Below are 13311 nucleotides of genomic sequence, written 5' to 3'. Positions count from 1 at the left end.
TAGATTTGTTTCAAGTACAGCTTTACTTCAAAAATAATCACAGGTTCGGAATAAGCCAAGCTTTGTTTTTGCCCTGACTATGTACTTAAGAACAACTAAAGTTACACATAAGCTGCTTATCAGGTCAGTTTCAAACTCTCCTGTAAGAAAAAGTCCTGTTTAGATACACTGTCTACCTTGATATGAACTGAAACAATCATCAATATCTTGAATATAAAATATTTTTTTATGCTTCTACAATTTAAAAATAAATGAACAAAGAGAGTTTGTTGATAGCTATTATTAAGCAAGAGGACACCAAAAAGTGCTAAAACCCAGTTTCTTTAACCTTCTCCCAGAGTTTTTCACTGTAGTTTTAACATCTGTAATTTCCTTGGGAATACTTTACTTATCAGAAATTAAAATTCATTATCACTAATGAAATATTCTGATTTTAGATTGTCATTTCCGATTCTAAATATAAAAGTAATTACCAGCACACACTCTAATGAAACAATTTTATCCTCATTCCCGGAAGTAACATCAACGCTTTTGTTGTTTTTTGTAAACGAAAAACCTTTACCATAATGACCTCCTGAAAGTCAAGTAGAAACTATTACATAGATACAAAAGAATGAAATAATTGCAGCGGTGATTTACCAACATTTTCTACTTAAAAGAAAAAGAAATAAATACAAAAGGACAGTTATTATGCACAGTTATATAGTGCAGCTTTTGTTTTTGTTTCCAAACTCGTGAAAAAAAAGGCCCAAAATATGCTGTTGAGTTCTGAAAAGAGCAGCAACACCAGGCAGCAAAGAGAAGTTGGTGTTTTCTGTAAATCTCAGTAAATAAAAAGTCCCATCCTATCACTTCACCATGACACTCGCTTTGTAAACTATACAGCTGCTCACAAGAGGCCTTTTAAAGTACTAGCAGTGAATTCATAAAATATCTGAATTTCAGGGACAATTTTGTCAAGTGCAAAACTGATATCTGTGTCCTGCAAGACCTCTCCTTTTTCAGCATGCCTTTGGTAGTAGGCAAGCATTTCTGTTAGCATCACCATCCCTCTCATGATTTGGTCCTATTCACCCTATGTACTCTGTACTACATTTTCTGTGTTTCATACAGAATATCACAAAGTGGCTAAAATGTTCACACAAGTAAAAAAGACTTTTATAGACTCTCCCTTAACTTAACATTCACAGTTAAGATTAAATGTGTTACATTCTTGTACAACCTGTTCCTATTCTATAATTGTATTGAATAACCCTGTACATGTCTATATATTATAACACACATTTTTATAGTTCCCTCCATGTTTTATGTTAGATTTTTAGATGAGAAATATTGAGTGTATGAGGAACAGCAATTGATTATGTAAATGTATCAAGAACATTTCTTCACTACATATTACTTACTACTGAAAAATTGTATTCTCCACACAGTGTTTATTTTAATTGGATTTTTTTCCAAATAAACCACCATATTGAATATCTGATGAGATCAATACTTAGACATCAATTATGTCACCTTTTCACATTGCCATTGCATGCCTATTTGAAAGACATGAGAACTCAGTGGATATTTACCAAAATTCTTCTCCACTTCTTGAGAAAATGACAATGAGAGGAGATTCATTGAGCAAAGAAGACTGAAGAGTCCTCTCAGATCATCAGAACCAGACTTCCAGACTTCTGTCATCTGTATTAGCCATGTCGTACACATTTTTTCATAAAGAGATAAGTACATAACATTGATTTTTTTTTTTTTACTCTTACTAGAAACCAACTACCAGTTGGAACATTTCCACTTTGAAATCATTCTTGTCCATGTTTTTCCAGTCATTCTTGTATCAACATTTAGGTCAGTTAAATGCAGTAAAGCCCCTTGGTTAACTGTATGAAAACAGGCTCTCCTCTCTTCTGAGCATCCTCTCTCCCTTTTACCCCACTTCTTATTCCTCTTCAAAAAGGATGGATCCTCTCAACGATGCACAATGTTTTGGGTGAGAAATTACCAGTGGTTCTGGTAAGGTAAATGAGATTTTTCCAGTCTCCGCGGGATGTACTTTGCATGATCCAGCCAAAGACCCCTCTTTAGCCTTCCCACAGTTGTGCCTCAATCTGTTCATCCTGCAGCTAGCTGTTCAGTATAACGAGGTCATTTTCCTTCCTCATTTGTTTCCAGCTGATGAATTCCAGCTTACAGCAGGAATTTTTGCTACTTAGCAGTGTTGTAATTCTGACTTTTACAATTTCATTACTCCTCTATTATGTCAAGATTTAAGACCATCCTCTTGTTCCTGTACTGCTCCTACCTCCCAGCTGTTATGATGAAAAGGGTTCACTAGTGTGTTCCTGCTTTTTCTGACAAACTCTAAGATGTTTCTGAGTTCCACATCCAATCCCTGAGGAATCCGAGTCTTCTCTTTCTTCCTATTGATTAGTTCCCCTCCACTGCATGCTTCTTGCCATCTGCTTATTTGCCATTTCCTTAACTATCACACTAACCAATACACAAAACTCCAGACAGATTAATCATCTCCAATGAGGAAATGGTTTACTGAAGTCCAGACAGACTGGAGCTATCTAATCTCCCCTGTATCAAAAAATAATTAATTCATAAGAGGTAAGTATTAGGTAAAATTGGCACAATCTATTGTCAGGAGACTATAAGTCATGTTGTGTTTTATCCCATTACCCATCCAGTTCCTTGCTTTTAATTAGTCTTTCAATAATTCTGAATACTGTCTCACTGCATAGTTTACCAGCATTCAGCTCTTTGAATTCAAATTTGAGTCAACATATCTTATCACCAAGTTCAGAATTACTTGGTTCAATTGAAAATGAGGTAAAACAGAATTATTTGTAAGGCTGTCCTTAGATTACCATAATATGTCTATTTGGGCATCTATATTGATGAAGAAACATCTTACTTGTTTGAATGTGCATTACAAACTCTAAATGAGTGCCTTTCTTGAAGTTCTGACTTTAGTCATAATCTTCTTGATTTCCAAACTGTAATTTTTTGGTTGATCCATTCCTTCTTTTTTTGCTGATCAGTCTTACAAGTGCCCGTTTCTCTATTTGGATTCTGAAGAGATTTTAAACAGCTCAAATGCAACAAGTCTTCATCAGCATTTTAAGCACCTGAAGCCAGGAAAAATGAAATCCAGCCTGGGAGTCTTTCAAAATACACTGTAATTAATTCAGAAGCCATAGATGTGACACATAAAATAAGGCTCAGAGGCCTGTGTTGTGAAAATCATATATACGATGTTAACAGTCCCTTTGGATTTTTCTGTGGGCAATTAATGAGGAAGGCTGTCACTAACAAAAAATCAAAAAAAAAAAAAAAAAAAGTGCCCTACTGTTATTGCCATTTCTCTTCATTCTAGACCTGAGAAGTTAGTTTCCTCAGTCATATTGGAATTCCTAGCATGTTTTTAACTTGGAGAAGTACTCAAATATTAATGTTCTCAAACACATTCACACGAGCAAGCAGAGGGATAACTTCTTAAAAAAAAAAAAAACTCAAAGTGTGTGAAATAATTTTGCAGCACACAATACAGTCTGTACATTTCCTCTAGTAAAATTAGTAACAAAATGTCACTCTCAATGCCATTCTAGCTAATGTCTTTATAATCACTTGAAGTGTTTATCTTCACATGTATTTCCAGTGTTGTAAGAAAACTAGTAAATTTAACCTCATTGCTAGCTTTAAGAGAAACAAGGCAGACAAAGCAAGAAGCTAGACATTTCCAAGTCAGGATGTTGCCAGGGTTACGGAAATTTGCTCTTACAGTACTCTCCACCACACTTTAACCATCCCAGTACTGTTTTCTGGGCCCACACGCTGAAATAAGTGCATGTGCATAAATCTGGAGAATGTCATTTATAGATGATGGGAAATACAAGATGTTTTGTTCGGCATTGCTTTCAGCTCATTTTGTTCCTTATTTCTTATCAAACCAAATATTCTGTTTCAATAAAAACAATGAGGTGATCCTGGTTTGAGGAAGTTAATTTCATTGTCAAGATGTTTCAGTGCTATTCCTGAAATGGCATCATTTGACTAGACCCTTAATATTTCATAAAGGACTTCATGATAGTGATGAAGAAGTACAGAAAAGCATAAGTTATGAAGTCTGTATTAATGCATACTTCACCATATCAGCAGCTTAACAAAACAAGATATTTGTTACAAAACAGTATGCCACAAAACCCCTGCAGAGAAAGCCAAGTGTTAAGATTTGAAATGTGTAAACCAGGAGCTGCCCTGGCCCCATCCTTGCTTCGGCTGCACTGCAGAATGGCTGCACCTAGCCCTGTCCCTTTTGGCCTCCCTCAGCAACTGAGCATCCCAGTCAGAGTCGTGTCTCCGTCCCTGACTGGCTGTATGGACCTCAAACCCATGTCGCGGCGTGCCTCTGTTGGTGCTGACTGGGCTCCAGTCTGACTTGTTACCTTGCCTCAGCTGGGACTGCTGGTGGATCCCACCTCTGTTACTGCCCCAGCCCTTCTCAGACCCTAAGGGACAGTGCTCTCTCAGAGGGTACAAACTAAACCAGCCTCCAAAGGCGACAGGGCTGACAACTCAGTGCAAAGAAAGCCCAAGCTCTACGGGAGGCAGTGATGAGAAAGTCTTCCCCGCTCCTTGGTTCTTTGAAACTGCTCAGGCCTCCAGTCCAACGGGGCACAGCTTGGCTGAAGCCTAACTACGCTTCTGCTGTACGTCTTCTTTTGGACTCTGTGCAAGAAGGAATATGGCAACCTCTGCAGTAGCCAGCTTTGCATGTCTGTGGAGAGTTTTCTATTGCCTGGGGAGGTCCTTCTCTTTCCAGATTACACTCACCATACCAAGGCAGCTACCAAGCACACTTTCTGATGTCCTCTAGGATCCATGGGAGAAGCCAGCAGCATTTGATGCTGGGTGTCATCTCAGACATATCCGAGCAGTTCTCTGAACACTGATTGCTAAAGATTCTCACCGCACCACAGGGTGTTAAAAACTAATTTTGGTTTCCGTGAGGACTCTGAAAAGTACCGCTTTCCTCCTCAGACTGTGCCACTTGTTCTAGTCTTTGCTTAGCTTTCTGTGGCTAGTCACTAATCATCGTAGTGATTGATGTAGAAGGCTGTGAGGACAGGTTGCTTTTGACATCAAACTACTTTTAAAAAAATAAACCCTTTACAAAGAGAAGGTGGAGATGTGGTTTGTCTGAAGCCCACGTGGGTAGAGCCAAAAGACCTGATAAACCCATAAGGAAAGTTGAGATGAGTGATGGGCTATGCTGTCATTAATAAAATGGGACCCAGTAAAGGGTTAACATTACTTAAGCATGTCTCACCTGGGTTTTTGTGAGGGCATTTAATGCCCTTTTCAGAACATCTTGGGCTTTGAAGTGCTCTGCTGTCATACCAAACAAGGGCAGGAACGAGTTCAGCCTGCTGATGGGCGATCTGCCACCCCAAGTGTATCGCAGTGTTACACAAATGTAAAGCCAGCAACCCTCGAGTTGTTCAGGCACATGTTTATAAATAAAACACACAGCATTCAGAGCACAGACATCACGCCCTGCCTTGCATCATGCAACAGAGCACGGCCCAGCCCAGCCACTCTTTGCACAACCCAGCCCCAGCACCTCTTAATTCCTGGCTCCACCACCTGCTCCAAAAGCAACTCCTGGTGCTCAGCAGCAGAGATGAAGGGTGGGAGGAGAGCTGGGCTTTCCCCACCTGCCCCTAAAGGCAGCCCTCCTGGCTCCCAGCCCTGCCGTATAGATGAGCAGCGTTCCTGTGGGGCGTAGATGAGTCTCCCTGGAGGAGGAGGAGGAGATGAAGAAAAAGATTACGATGGAATGAAGAGCTGGGGCAGAAAAACTCATGGTATGACCCTGAACAGCAATGTTCACTGTGGAAACATGTCCTGGGCTTGTCACCTCTCCCTTGTTCCCGTTCCAGCTGAGCACTCTTTGTACCAATTTTCTCCTAATCAGCACCACCCTTTGTGAGGGAAGTTTCCTATTTTCTAGATACAGCAAAATAACAGCTTGATTGAATTTCCTCTCTGGAGAGAGGCAGAGGGAGAAAAGCCTTATTCCACATCTGCCCCTACACGAACAGCCCCTTAGTGCAACATCATCTACAATACTCATCTACAATACTCAGAAACAGATTTAGCTGGCTGCCTCTTAAACTGAAAACTGAAAAACAAGGTGACAAAGAATAGCACAAAACCTGTACTTAGCTGCTTCAAAACACCCTTTGACTGACAAAGCTGGTGTCAGGACGGAGGCATGTTCAGGCAGCAAATAGCTTAAGATGCAGTCTGGCAAGGTTACCAAACCTAGACTCCTTGTCTCATTCACTCTGAAGCTTATCTCCACAGCCTCTGACTCACCAAGCAAATATAAACAGCCTTTGCAGCTATCTTCTTCTTTTTAAAGGGAGGTCCTCGCACTGTGTGACCCTCAGCACGAGTAGCACCATGACTAAAATGCCCTAATTGGATAGGGGCAGTATATGCATGCTGGACAATAAATATATCTTTGCAAGCAGTTCCCATTGGGAGTCTTGGAAATCATGCAGCATGGTTAGTTAAACATTTGGCTTAGCTACAGCAAAGAGATAGAATTCAGATATAAAAAGAGAGTGTCGGTTTGTGGGAACTTTATTCCGTGGTTTAATGGTCCCTGTGGCAGCATACGAGGAGTTATGCATGGAAAAAGAAAACAGGCAAGTAAGCAGTGGTCCTGGCAAATGACATAGTCATTTGTTCTAATTAACTGAATTAAATTACAGGAGTCAGACAAACTATCTCTCCACTACCAGCCAACAAAATCAATACCAAGGCTTAGTCATAGCAAATTTAGTAGTGTTGCCTGCTATGAAGGTGGCTGAGCGTTTCCTATTCGAAGGCCCACTTCTGAGCTAATTATTCCTTGCAAAACTTCATCTGTCTGGACTGAAATTTTCCATATGTGATATCTAATTTTGACTGATCCTTCCGGAAAACTTTAGCAAGAAGAGGCCAACCATTTCCAAGAACAAAAATAGTCAAAAAATGGTCTTGCTCCTTGCCTGGATTTTTCTTCCTGCCTTCTTGCCCCTTGTTTTGTAGGAGTGATTTGAAGTGCAGTAGAAATTGGAAGCTGGTGTCAGGAATGTGACTTGCACCTCTGCACAGAGTCTCGTAGAGGTTCCCCTCTAAACTCAGATAAGCTTCATGGTTCCCAGACACCCCACAGATGCTCTAGAGAGTATGTGACATCTTCAATGCAGAGTCCAGCCCTCCCTGAGCACACTGCGGCCAGCTCCCTCACTGACACAACCCAGAGGACTTTCAGCGTACCAAAGTACAGGGAAACTCCCCTGAAAACCTCTCTCAGCCATTTCAGACCTACCTGGGACAAGCAAAGAATTTATGCTTAATTATGCCTTTGGTGGCACCCATGCAACCCAAGGGAGGGAACAGACCCATTTTGAATGAGCAAGAGGTGCAAATCACAATAAAAAGAAAGGAGAAGGCTGGCGAGACACACAGCCGTTCAAGGGAACTAGAAGGAAAAAGAGGCTGTGGGAAGAGGACCAAAAGGACCATGTTGGGCCAGGCGAAGGTCTGATTCCATACTCTGTGGAAGCCCTAGCATGTATCAGCAGCCTCACCAAGGTGATTTACGTGGGAAGAAAGCTCCCTGGGTTTAAGCCAGAGAGAAACTTCACTGCAGGTGCTGACTCGGCCTGATGGGGAAAGCCAGGACAAGGAGAGGAAGGAGGCCTGGTAGGAAGCAATGGATATGGCACATCTCTAGGCAGGAGAGAACACTCCCCCTGCTTGTGAGAGAAGAATGATGAATATTTCCTCTAAAAGCAAAAAAATTGCAATCAATAAATATTCAATAAATAAATTGATAAATAAAAGCAAACAATAAATATCAAAAAGACAGTAAGGCAAAATTAATGCATTAATTGCTATTAATCCTCTCACTCTTCCAGCAGGTGTGTGGATTATTCCTAGCCCACAACACAGGAGGTAATCAAGCTTTATCCAACCATGCAACAGATCCATCAATAACTCCATCGCCAGAATGCCTAGGGGAATTCTCTCCTAACCTCTTTAAGTCTCAATGAGTTTGGGAGTAGCTGTCAGAGCACACTTTGATGATCAGTTATAATCATCCTTTCAGGCCACTGGGGAAGAAATAAAACCGAACATTTTATTATCTGACCTGCTATGGGCTTGAGCCTGGGTGGTTTGTTTGTTTCTTTGTTCCATTTCTTATCTGAGAAATTCAACCTTCCAAGGACTGGCTCCAAAAACTTGTTACTCAATTGCTTGGGCTGGGGCCTCAGAGGCTAATTTAACCATGGTCAGATGTGCTGTGCAGAAATGACTGTCAATCCATGTGCTATAGCTTCCCTGCTGGAGGTGAGCTCTACTCCCTGTGAATCAGGAGAACTGATTGCTTGAGCTTTCCTTAATCAGTCCTGTGCCAGCTGCCAGATTTATTTAATATTCACTAGAAGCCAGTTTAACCTACCCTGTCTTACTCGCCCTGAAGTGGAAGAAAAGACGTCATTTTTCCTCCACCTGGGGGAGCAATCACCTCTGAAATCATCACAGGTATTCCAGGAGGAATCATATGCCTCTATCTTAAACTTATGCTGTGCAAATACTTAGCACAAAGTTTATGTCTCAGAGCATCTGTTTGCTGCCACAGTTTAGCCCACATAATCCTGAAAAAAAAAAAAAAAAGAAAAAAAAAAAAGGAAAGTGAGGAATACCCAGATGCTGCTGTATTTCAGCGATTGATAAACATTTGGGTTGGAGATGTTGGGATGGCTTACCTGGAAAAGAGCAAAGTAATCTGCACTCTTTGTTTATAACAGGATTCCCAGTGGTACCCATCTGCCATGGGAGAAGGTCGACCTTCTCCCTGTGTCTCCTCTCTTGTGAGTAGGAATTCTGAAAATGCATGAACAAAAAGGTAATTCAAATATGCATAAGATCATGATTTATTAAACAAATGAAATAAATTAAAAAAAAAAAACTGTCATAAATTTGCATGGTTTTGACAAAAAAAAAAAAAAAAAAGGCCAGACAGAGTGAAACCATCTAAACATGGCACATCAATGAGCAAATATCTCTCTGATTTTCATCCCAAAATAATTTGGCTTCAGTATTCTTAACAAGCAGGTGTCATTAGACAAAACTACATTAGACGTGCAGAGCCTGTGACTGATGAGACCAGGCACTACACTTCTGCTGTTTTGCCTCATCACAGAGAGCCACCAATGCAAGTGTTACCTGTCTGCAGCAGTCATGGAGACAGGCAAGTCGCCCAGGTAAGCACTCTGTCATCTCCCTTCAGCTTCCTTATCCACACTGATGGGAAAGAAAACAACTGAAGACACACTTAATTCTTAGGAATCAATTAATTCTTCACAGCATAGGTTGAAAACCTGAAATCTTGTTTCAATCTGTGCTAGCTATCAGCTATCCTGATTTTTTAAGGTTTGAACTGACTTGTACCTTGTGGGAAAACCATGGGGAAAGGTCTATTGCCCAGCCACCTTTAGGAAGCTGTCACTGTAGTTTCAGTCACAGCAAAGGACTAATCCAATTTCAGGCAAGTATGAAAGGAGAGGGAGAGAAGAATGGAAACCCACTTTCATCTCTTCATCTCAAGTCACAGCATTTACTGCTGTCAGCTATGTAGCAGTAAAGTCTGTTTGGCAATCCCCACTGAAGTTGCTCCTTGGAGAGGGAGGAACCCAGGTAAAACCTGAGCAGGCATCACATCTGTGATCCTCTTCCCTTGGTACACGCATCTTGTTATACAGAGTACATGGGCCTTCTTAAGGAGACTACTGCAAGTATTAATTTCTTTCCCCTGCATTAATTCATTAAAGAATTGCTGCCACTTATTTATTTTTAATATATTATTATTATTTACTATTTGGGACATTGTTATAATACTTTTATAGGAGAAAACAATCACTGGTTATAGCTGGCAATTGCCTACCACAGAGATAACAAGACGAAAAGAAAGAAACGATAAAATGTTGGCCATGGTGCAACCCATTGCCTTGATACCTTGTGGTGCTTCAATTCTCCTCAGCCTCCTTTTTTTTTTTTTTTAATTATTATTATGATTACAATTTTACTTGCTGCAGCATTTCTCTGTGCAGGTTTCTATGGTTCCTGTGCACTTGAATCCAAAAGGCATATATTAAACAATCTGTGTGAGCCTTTTTTCTTCATGAACAATTGCCAAGGGAAAAAAAAAAAAAAAAAGAGAAGAGAGAGAGAAAAAGAAACAGAACAAATTGATTTTTTTTTTTTTACATCAGTGCATAACCTTACCCTCTGGCCTCTCATACTTCCAGCCTCAAAGTTCTCCTGTTCATGTAAGGATCAAATAGATAATATTCTTGTTTTCATACAGTGTGTCTTCCTGTTTTTTTTCCAACATAGGCCTTGTATTCGCTGTGTTCATCGTATAAATAAAACATGCAGCTGTTCGTAACAACAAGAATATGACTTTTTAGTTGAAAAATACCTCAGGGGACTCATATTCTCTCCTCCCTCCAGTCCTAGCCTTCTTCCATCCTTGGGATGAGAATACAGGCAATTTGACTATTTACAACCTTCTCTATTTGAGCCTAAGGTTGTTAAACTGCTTCCCAGCTGAAGCCTTAAGTCGTTCTTTGCAGCTGTCTTGAGGCTGAATATCCTGTCCATGCGACCAGACCTGCTAGGGATAAGTCTGCCCTATGCTCCTTGCCACCCCCTGGAAGCCAGTGAATGAAACCAGTGTGAGTATTCAGGTATTTAAGCAGCACATGCTCTCTAACCTAGAACCCTGTGAACAACAAGGAAGTTTAAATGCCAGAGGTCTCATAGCCTCACACCTACGGCATCATGAACTATTCCTCTTTGATAAGCTGACTTAGTGCTTCTGTTTTTCTTGGCCAAAGCCAGCCTTGATCTAAAGACCCAGCAACTCCTTCGGTGACAGCTGTGCCCAGATTTTCACAATGTGTTAAACTCTTTGAAATATCTCCTTCCCTTCACATCAAAGAGATCTGTCCTCTTAATGGGTGTATCATAGCGAGACTAGAGAAAGCTTAATGAAATCCATGCTGGGATATTTCATTATCTTGCAGGCAATAAAGCCATCAAAACAAAGCCATTCATTATCTTTCCTATTAAGGAAGAAAACTGGCGATCTAGATCATTTAGATTGTATTATTGTCCTGTCTGGTCAAAAATAATAGTGGTATAAAGAACATGAAAGAAAGCAATGTATATTATTCAGTTGTTTGTTTCCACAGTAAGAAACCAGTGCTTTAAAAGTAGGAATAAGCTTGAGGGCTCAGCTGCATAAAAACTGTCTATTTTACAGCTCATTGCATTGTTAAGTAACATTACAGTGCAATTTGGGCTTTGGGATATAGTATTACATAGGGTAGGCATAGCACTTGCAAATTTCTTTTAATGTCCCATTCCCCCAAATACATTACACACAACCAAATTCAATATTTGGATTTTTAAATCTGCAGTAAATGGAAACGACTACAAGCACACACGGCAGCAGGCAGCTTCTGGACTCTAATTCTGAAAACATAATTGTTTCTGAAGTGATGCATTAAACACTTTGGAATGTTTTGCCTCTGTTGTCTATCTTGTTAAAACATATTACAAGCTCCTTATGGTAAGAGCTGTGTCCCATCTACATGCCATAAGGCTGTAAGCCTTGTAAGAGATTTGGGGTGTTGAAAATGCAATAATAATAACCATTTTTTCCTGTTTCCTAAGAAAAAGAGACTTCTGCATCTCTTTCTCAGTCTGTCAGTGAGCTTCTCTTAACTCTCGGGAAATTTTCAATCAAGTGCAACAAGGAAGCAGTGGTGTCAGAAACGTTAATTTCCTCCAAAGTTTGTGGAAACAGGCTAGAAATAACTGGGTAAAAGGCAGTTATCACTGCCAAAGAGCCCTGGGGAGCCAGGTAAGTGCGTCAGCTAGCTGAGCAGCTCGCAGGCTCTGTCTGAGGCACATCCTCAGCGAGGAGATGCCGCTGTCAGCCTCAGCCACCACCTCGGTCACCTTCACCTCCTCATGCTTCCCCAGCCCACGCAGGCTGGGCAGACCTGTGCTGCTGGCAAGGCAAGCCTCGGCTGGAGCTCTCCTGGCCTGGAGTCACAGGCAGCTTCTCCAGGGCTTACCTCCTTATCGCTGGTGGTAACAGGAGTGCTCTCCCACGAGCTCAAGCATGGGACACCTGGCTCCAAAACACAGATCTTCCACGGCAGTTTGCAACACGTGGGGCAAACAAAACCAGCAGCTCAGCTGCAGCTGTTGCAATGTTTACTCGAAACATTCTGCTCAAGCAGCAGCAGAAAACATACTACTGAGATGGGCAATATCATGATACATTCTTCTGAATTACCCCTTGATTTCAGTTGGTGCCTCTAAAACATTTATTTTGACTTCAGATTACTTCCCACAGCCAAGGAACCTAGGATCTCATTCTGACTTAATTGAAATAAAAATGCCATGGAAACTATGAAAAAGAGTTTCTGAGATTTAAAATCCTAGCCTTGCTGAATCCGAATACTGTATAAGCCTACTCCAGACCAAAACACAGTTGCTTTGGTCTACTTCTGGGATAATCATTTTTAAACACAGTGTCTATGCTGGGCACCTTTCACACGCAACCAGTGGTGATTCTGCTGTGGTAAAGGTCCCCATCCCCTCCTTTTTAAGCTTAGAAAGCTGAGAGCTGTCCTTCTCAGACCAGGCACGTTTTTCTTCTTTGGATCTGACATCTGGCTACAGCACTCCCTTGGATGTGGTTAGGCCTTCTTAGAGGATGACCTGAAAAACAAGTCCTTATAAGCTAGTAAGGCTTATTAGCACAATACATTGTTGCCTAATCAAATATTTATAGAGAAGAATAAAGCAAGAATAAAAGTTGCATATTTTATTTGTCTTGTAGTAAGTACCAGGGAAAGCAAAGGAGGAACACGAATTTATAATCTGGGATAGTACTCAGATTCTGTTAAAGCAATAATATTCCAGGTTCCCCCTACCAAGGATTTTCCCTGCAAACAATATGAACAGTATGAACAATATGAAACAATATGAAACAATATGAATAATTTTTTAAAAGCTCACTTGTAAGAACATTTTTTATTTAGTAGAAGAAATTAAAAATATGAATAAAATAGTGACATTTCATTTTGTGAGAGAAGGAGGAATTCTGGATTGTGGTTTGGAAATGGATTTTTAACAAATTCTTTGTTGAATACTTATGTGTTC

At 40.5% G+C, this 13311-nt stretch overlaps 1 long non-coding RNA gene across 1 annotated transcript; it reads right to left on the bottom strand.

Annotated features, from left to right (window-relative positions):
• Positions 1 to 7078: 7078 nt before the first annotated feature.
• Positions 7079 to 9427, bottom strand: LOC121058091. The gene is made up of 3 exons (XR_005814068.1): positions 9295 to 9427; positions 8835 to 8952; positions 7079 to 8723 (listed from the first exon to the last, which is right to left on the bottom strand). It is a non-coding gene; the product is annotated as an uncharacterized LOC121058091 (long non-coding RNA).
• Between the last annotated feature and the right edge of the window lie 3884 nt (positions 9428 to 13311).

The sequence above is a fragment of the Cygnus olor genome, chromosome 1, assembly GCF_009769625.2.
Source record: "Cygnus olor isolate bCygOlo1 chromosome 1, bCygOlo1.pri.v2, whole genome shotgun sequence".
Classification (NCBI taxonomy): Eukaryota; Metazoa; Chordata; class Aves; order Anseriformes; family Anatidae; genus Cygnus; species Cygnus olor.
The sequence above is the reverse complement of the archived record's forward strand: the minus strand, read 5'-3'. Positions and strand labels throughout refer to the sequence as shown.